Raw genomic sequence first — 8,010 nt, 5'->3', positions numbered from 1 at the left:
TGGATGGGAGGGAGAGAGAGGGAGAGAGAGAGAAAGAGAGAGAGAGCAGCTGAGCGAGCAAGAAGGAGAGAGAGATTGTTTGCTCCCCTGTGTGTGCGTGTGTGTGTTAGAAGTGAGTGTGTCAATTTGTGGGAATGTGTGTGTGTGTGTGTGTGTGTATGGTGGCTCCCTGACTGTGCCTGTGTATTTGTCTAAATGCGTATTTGTATATCAGTGTGTGACAGCGCCACTCCAAGACTGAAGGCACGTCTTTATCTAAGCTCTCCCACGGAGGTGTGTGTGTGTGTGTGTGTGTGTGTGTGTGTGTGTCTTCTTTTCTTCTGTCAGAGAAAAAAGCAGCGAGAGCCAAGTTCAGTGGAGCTGTGAATGTGCTGCTGGAAGTCCGCTTGCAGGTCTGCCTGTCTGTCTGCGTGTGTGTCCCTGTGTGTGTGTGAGTCCAGTTGGTCATGTGGCTTATGTATCATTGACTCTGTGGGTCACGGAAAAGCCCCCCCCCCCTCCCCCCTTCTCCACCCCTTTTCCAGAAACATGCAAGTGCACATGGCCGAGGACGGAGGCAGAGAGAGGTAGAAAAGAGAGGGAGGAGGGAGGAAAAGGGGGTAGTGGGGGGGTGGGGGGGTGCATGCAGGTTTATGATAATACCCAAACAGATGCTCTTGTTGAAAACTCTTTGAAACGTAAACAGGGCAGCCTGCCAGGAGTCCAGGAATCAAAATACCAGCTTATTAGGGGAAGTAGATGAAAGAAGGGAAGGTGTGAGATGAGGTTCATGCTTTCCTGCTTTTGTATCTCCACCAGCTGTACAAAACCTTTCTTCCTCACTCTATTCTTCCCCAACTGTGGCTCAGGCAGCCCCTGTCTCGCTCAAGGTATAGCTTGAATCATTCCTCCTGTTTGAAGTCTGAGTCCGTGACTCCGGGAGTAACCGCAGGAAAAAACTTATCAGGCTCTGCCCGATCACAACGCTCAAACTATTTGTTCCGACGCCCCTGAGGTCATTTGTTTTATTTTGTTGCACACAGATTATATTCTTCCATGAACAAAAGCTGCATGAAAAAACACCACCCTGCAAGGCTATAAAATAAGACAAATTATTTATTTCATTTGTTTATCGCACAATAAACAGGAAAGGTTACATTTCTCGCAGTGAATTGTGAGAACAGTAAGCAGGCACAACAATTTTTCTTATCGTGTTTAGCCATTGAACAACATCAATGCCACAAGTTTCTACATCCCCACTTGAGAAGAAGTTGTTGGAGCAGGACCATAAATTTTGTATGTTTGAACTTTGCATACATAATATGAGGAGGAAATATTGAACTCCACCCTATTACGACGTTATACTCCACTCCAGTGCAAAGAGTCTGTAGGTCTGGTTCAGTAATCCCTCAATAAAACCAGTAAATCCAACACAGTCATGAAATGTATACAATTTAATCTATTGATTTAATAATCCTGAAGTTATCCTAAAGTTGGATGTTATCACAGAATTTTAGTAATATGGCGTGATTCAATGTGGACCCAAGGATCTCAATCCCCAAAAGGGCTGCAGTGACACATGATGAATGGACTGCCTTTGGTCACAACCTCCAGATACAAACCCCCCTCTCCACAGCCTTCCACACAACCCCTTTTTCTCTGTGTTGTCACTAAACAGTCACTTTAACAGTGCAGACCTGAGAAGAGGGGCCCTGTGACCCTGGACTCCAGAGCTATACTGCTTCACACAGCCTGCCCATTGTCTCCCAAAGGCCCCGGGTCCCAGAGGGCAACATGTCTGTGCCACCCACTTGAGATCCAACAACAAGAGCAGCTTCCATTTTTACACGCAGCACTTGAAGCCTTCACTTCATGTGAAGCAATCCTCTCACCTCAGGGGTGGCCAAGCCCCCGCGGCTAAAGATGCTTATCCAAGCCTGTCCTTTTTTTAGCCGAAAGATAATTCTCCCAAGTGCCTTTAAAAGAATCTGTTCACAGCGTTTTCTCAAAGGTGCTTACTGATCACTCGCAGAAAGCATGACCGATTCTTTCCAATTGTACATAATGGGAGATAGCGGGGATTATGGCGCCATTACCAGCCCACTTAGTAGTTAGGAGTAATTCAAAATTCGATTTAGTCCAACATTCAGGAATAATTTTAAAGCAATGTGGAGATAACTGCCTGCAGAGTTATTTTAAATTAACCGTTAATGTGGGCATCAGAACTGAAACTGAGGCAATATTGAGAATGAATCCAGGTGCTCCTCATGATAATTTATGACTGTAGAGTTTACCGGTCATTAAAATGTCCTTTGGACATGGATAAGAACGTGTGAGACATTGTAAAGTTGGCAGCACAGGCTCAAACATTTGCACTCTATTAGCTTTAATTGTCTGAGCTTGAAGCGAAGTCTGCATTGAAAATGTAACAGATGGTGTTTCATCTGAGCGTATCAGTGGACTGAGTGCCATGAGGTGAGTGTAAGGCGGTGGAGGATGTGGAGCGAGACCTGGCAACCCTAACACGGGCAACAACAGTCAAGAGGGCAGCAATACAGTCACATGTGTCTCAACGCAGGAAGCACTTGGCTGTTTACAGGAAGTGTTTGATGAAGGAATGCGGTGCACGTCTGGATTCTGTCGCTGATGACGACTTTTCCTGATATTCTTAATAAACAGACAGACATTCCTCAGATAAGTGTAACACACATGATGGAAAAGGTATCTTTGCATTTCCTCTGAGCAATGTTTCCTCCTCAAATCACAGTGACCATTACAGCAGGAATTGTCAACAGGTGTCCTCTAAGCTATGCTTGAATGAATCCCCTGATCTCAGTGCAGATTTGCTGCATTATTTACTGTATTCACAATTAATCCGCTTCCTGTTTATTATCTGCTTCTATATTGAGCTCCTGATTTCTGAAATGCTAATGAAGTGCACGGATGTTTGCTTGCATTGTTGTTCTGATGATTGAATGAGCAGCGGGCGGCTCATGTTGTTGTTGTTATTGTGCAAAGTGAACTCCACACTTCTGCGTCTGCATCCGTTTCCAGTGCATCCATCAGCTACAGCGCACCTTTATTAACATGGTAAACAAATCAAATCTTCGTCAGGATAAGAGCCACAGTCAACAGCTTGAGCGAACGCAGAATGCCAATGTGAGATCAGGTCATGGTTGCTAATTAGCTTCTCCGGAGAGCCCAGCAATGAGAGTAGAAAGTGTGACATCTTCATTAAGATGTTTCAAAGCCTGTGAATCCGAGCTGTGTTTTGCTCGTCTGAGGCTTTAAACAAATGCGATTCTGCCCTCAGGCGGCCTGTGCTTCATATCATGAAATGTCAAGAATCAGAGGCTGGGTGGATTAACTTATCTGCCTTTAATCGTGACATTATCAGCAGCTCTGCAAATTCAGCTGAGAAATGTTCTACGCTCGCCAAAGCCCTCTGGAAGATAGGGCGGCAATTTTCTAGCCGTCTGCGGTTCTCATTCTGTTGAATTGCCTCAGAGCAGCCACACACACACGCACATTTTCTGCAATTTCATACTAGCCTGAATAGAGTTCCTGGTAATCGTTGAAAGACCATAAAGAACTGCTGCCTCCCTGAAATGCAGCAGTTAACAATTCCCTTAAACTGTTTCTGCAAATGCATTTTATCTTACAGATAACAAAGTGTGTTATTAAGTTCCTGCCTTTTCAGGGATACATTAAGACAGACATGGGGTCTGTTTATTCCTTCATTTGAACACCAGCTTGGGTTTATCTCCTCGAATGTGGGACAGGCTCTGAACTCAGACTTAAATAATCACTAACGTTTGACATCAGAGTCCCACCAGCTCAGAGAGAAGAGCTGTTTACACACAGTACTCGTATAAATACTAATCAACTCCTCGTCGTTCTCCCCTTCTTCTTTCTACTTTGACAGATTCATGTTCAACAAATGGAAATTATGACATTTTTCATCATGAGCTTCTAAATTGTTTTCACTGCTGCTCCTCTCCTGAATCCACCAGACGAATTCTCCTCAGGGACTTCATGCTGTAAAGTTGCGTGACTCACATACAGTGTCCCTATAATCAGAGCAATATGGTTTATCATTCTTTGGAAACACAGCAGCCTGCAGATTGGAGAAAAGATGCGTTGTTAGATGAAAATTCCCTCTACCTGCTTACATAAAAGGCTATTTTTTATTTCCAGGCAGCTTTTCTTTCACCAGCAGTTTTATTAATCATAATATCCCTGTCAGGCGACTTACATCTCTGTGGATTTGCAGGCACAGAGGGCAGATTTTTATCCTGTGAAGTTGCACCTGGAGGACGTATGATTTTGGAAAAAGTCTATTCGCATCACGGAATCAGACTGCAAATCATGTAAGATTGGTGTTTTACCCAGCATTTGTCACTCTGGTTTGCAGCAAGGAGCAGGATCAAACTCAAATAGCGTGCACAAAACATGCTCCACACCCTCATAAGCCTGTCAAACCCAGATTCTCCAAAGATACTGTGTGCAACAACAAATAAGGGAAGTCTTTTGATTTGGTCTGAGCTCTCCGCCTTCCAATCAGAGATTAGAATCTACTGAGGCTTTTTTTCTCCAGGTGGCAGGTGATACCATCCCAGCCCCTGACATCACCCTCAGAGCTCTTATGTTTCACTGCGAGTGTTGAATGTCTCCTCAGTGTTTGGAAACTTTCTCAAGTTTGACTCCTCACCTTTAACTTTTCTGCAGAGAGAGAGGAGCTGGTGGATGCATGCCAGCTTTTCATAAGCTTCTGTGCACTGCAAAATACCAATCCTCTGGTCCCCTGGGTGTACTATTCTTCAGTAGTGATTTTAACTCAGTGTGAAGAAGATATGATGATCATCCATCCTTCTTTTATTGTAGCAGAGGATCAAACAGAGTCAAAACAAGCTAAATGGCGTAGGTGTTGCATCCAAAGTGGATAACTGCTATCTCCCCCTCTAATATTGTTGCACTTATCTTAAGTCCAATCTGTCTGAGCAGAGGCACGCAGTTTGGAAATGGCTGATTTGTTTCTTATGGACAGTGGGCTTTTTTAAGTGCTGGAGACTGAGCGTGCAGTGGCTTGGTCTTGCTGACATAAAGTGAGACGGAGAAATGGGACTTGACAGATGAGAGATAAGGAAATGTTTTCAAGGGGGTAAGACGAACTCTGCAAACAGACAAGGTGTCTTTGAAAGCTCACAAAGCCCTGAGTCTTGACTGTGAAGTGATGAAGCTGAAGATCAACGTCTGCCGGAAAGCAGCTCACTGAACCTTTTACTAGAAGCACCAATGTCTCCTGTCTTTGTGTAAGTTTTGGGATGTTTTAAGGAGGGAGAAGTGCTCCTTGAATAGAAGGTTCACCGTTGTTATAATACCACATTTTTGAGCTGTAACAGAAGAATCTGAACTCCTGAAGCCCTTTTCTTTGGAAGAATATTTTCATGAGTCCACCTTACCATTTAACGCTCAGATGTCAACACATTTCCCAGAATGTAATAAATCCAAATTAAGTTTCCCAATGCTACCTGGAAAGAAATGATCTGATTACATGTTGGACTACAATATTGCACCGTTTTGCCCATTAAGCACAAAAATATGATCTCTTTGTAAGGCTGGGGACAAGCTATTTGAACTTGAGTCAAACACAAGCTATTAAGCTATACTTACGGTATGCCCAACAATCTTGGGTGTAGACCTAAACAAGTAGTGTATAGGTTAGCATACTCCCCCAGCTTGTCTGTGGCTCTAAGCAGTAAGATCATTTGTTTTTACTTAAGACGAAATGCTCAGCTAACTCATGAAGCAGCATCGCTCTGTAGTGTTTAGCAAATATTACTGAAATTTAAGTAAGTAGTGCATTTATGGGAGCCCATTTTCACTTCTGCAATAATAAACATTTGGTACACTATTGACTGCATCAGTTGATCTATGTGGGATTGTCTCTAAATAAACTATGATGGCTGGGATGTAGATGATTGGTGTCATTTTCAAGTATTTGGACAACTGTCAAGATCTTTACTTTTTGCTTCTGCCTCATAGGAAACGATATTTAGAGGTATTGATTAATTGTTGGACTGAGTCTTTTAATGAGATTTGGTTCCAAAATTTTGTTACCAAAATATAGAATAACACTCACGGGTCAGATCCAGTCCCACAAGCAACAAAAAATAATATTTTTGTGATAAAGTTGTTCAGTCCCAATGGAATCTCTGCTGTTGGTAGATTGACGTAAAGAGCTGGGCCTTAAATATTTCTGCCAAAGGGTTTAAGTTTCCTCTGAAACCTGTTTATTAGCTGAATTGCGTAGAACTACAAACCTGTTCTTCATCAAATTCGATTAAAAGGTGAAGTATAGCCATCTAGGGTGCTTACACACCTGGATCCTTTCGATAAGTTGCTCTATAACAGAGGGCATTTCCCTCCTAGGCCCAGGTTGTATGGAGATATGTGAACACAGCAACCACACTTTGATGCAGAACGAAACAAGTGACATGAGATTGCCCAGAAGAGGTTGTCTCAGCTAGCTTCCAGTCAAACCTAGGTACGGTTTGTTTGCAGTGAGAACGAAACTTACCCAGCAACTGGAACAAATAGCCTCTTGACTCATCATGCTCTCTTGCCGTCTCCATCCAGTGTGACATCAACAGAAGAGCTGGATCCCAACCTGCTCGTTAAACTATTGGAAGTTATCCTTCTCATCATTGGAACCTCCACTTTTGCCGAACTAGTCTACGCAAAAAACCTCTACATACTGCTGTCGGAGTCTCTTGGCATTCCAATGACACTGCTCGGCCATGGCAAGGCAGTGAAAGCCTCTCTCATTCATGACTCACAAGTTTGTATACTTCAGTTTTTTTTTGTGGGTGGTGTTTTGACAAACATTTGAAAAATACGCTAATTTGCCCGGTAGGAAAAAGAGGCTGACTTAATGACACGAGGACTCTCATGCAATGCCGTATGCTTTGGCTTGCTTTATGATTGTGCAGTGTAAACACAAAAAGACACAAAGCAAAAATACAACAACATATCATTTTATTTATTGTCTGAATGGGAACAAAGCAAACAAGCTACAGGTCTGAAACATAGACTGTATAAAATATGGACATAGTATCCGTGACGTCACCCATCTGTTCGGTGTTTTGAAGCCAATCGGCGGCAGCAGCCATATTGGAAATGTGGAACTCAATCAGGCAGAGTGTGACGTAAAGAAGCAGAGTTTGAGCCTCCTAGCCAACAGCTATGTGTTCCCGTCCGGGAGTCAAGTCAGTCATGTCCTTATTTGGGCAAAAACTATTAATCTTAATATCTTCTGAACCGTTGGGTTAGAAAAAAAATCATCACCGTACAGTGTGTGCCGATAGAGAAATTAGCTACTTAGAGCCAAGCCATTTTTTGAACCAGGCTGTAAACGCATTTATTAATGCTGAAAGCACCCTTCAGTTTTGGGTTGGACCCTATCCTCCCTGAGAAGTGAAGGTGAAGATGCTTCATGTAGGTACAACCAGGCTTAAACTTTTAGAAAACATCCAGACTTTTGGTAATTAAGCCAGCAAACATGCACATGAGAGGAGACTGGACTGTTAGCCTTGGATCAGTTGTGTAGTAAAGGAGCCCTGATGATTGACATGTCAATCATTAAGTCAGAGAATTAATCATAATGTCACACATATGCTCCTAGAAGATGATTACTACATATTAGGATGAGGGAACCTGGCGAATGCATAGACCCGTTTAATTATCTGCATCACTGGTAGATCAGTTTAATATATTATAGTTATTATGTTTGGACATAAAGAAGCTCTATGCCTCTTGTTCCTGCAGTGATTGATTTTTTTATACTTGTAGACAGGGTAATGGTGTGCTCTTTCTTAAGGCTGCAAGGCTTTGAAATGCCACTTTGAATAAATGGAAAAGCAACTTCTTTTACGACTGACTCCCTCCATATAAAGTGAGCAAGTACTGAAAGCTGCAGGTTACAGAACAAAGTGGAGAAACTCTGGAGATGTTTTGAAGTCACTGTTCTTT

At 42.8% G+C, this 8,010-nt stretch overlaps 1 long non-coding RNA gene across 1 annotated transcript in view; it reads left to right on the top strand.

Annotated features, from left to right (window-relative positions):
- The window catches only part of LOC117817961, an 89,495-nt gene that overhangs the window by 39,573 nt on the left and 41,912 nt on the right, over nucleotides 1–8,010 (top strand). The window lies entirely within an intron of this gene.

This window comes from Notolabrus celidotus, chromosome 8, assembly GCF_009762535.1.
Source record: "Notolabrus celidotus isolate fNotCel1 chromosome 8, fNotCel1.pri, whole genome shotgun sequence".
Classification (NCBI taxonomy): domain Eukaryota; kingdom Metazoa; phylum Chordata; class Actinopteri; order Labriformes; family Labridae; genus Notolabrus; species Notolabrus celidotus.
The sequence above is the reverse complement of the archived record's forward strand: the minus strand, read 5'-3'. Positions and strand labels throughout refer to the sequence as shown.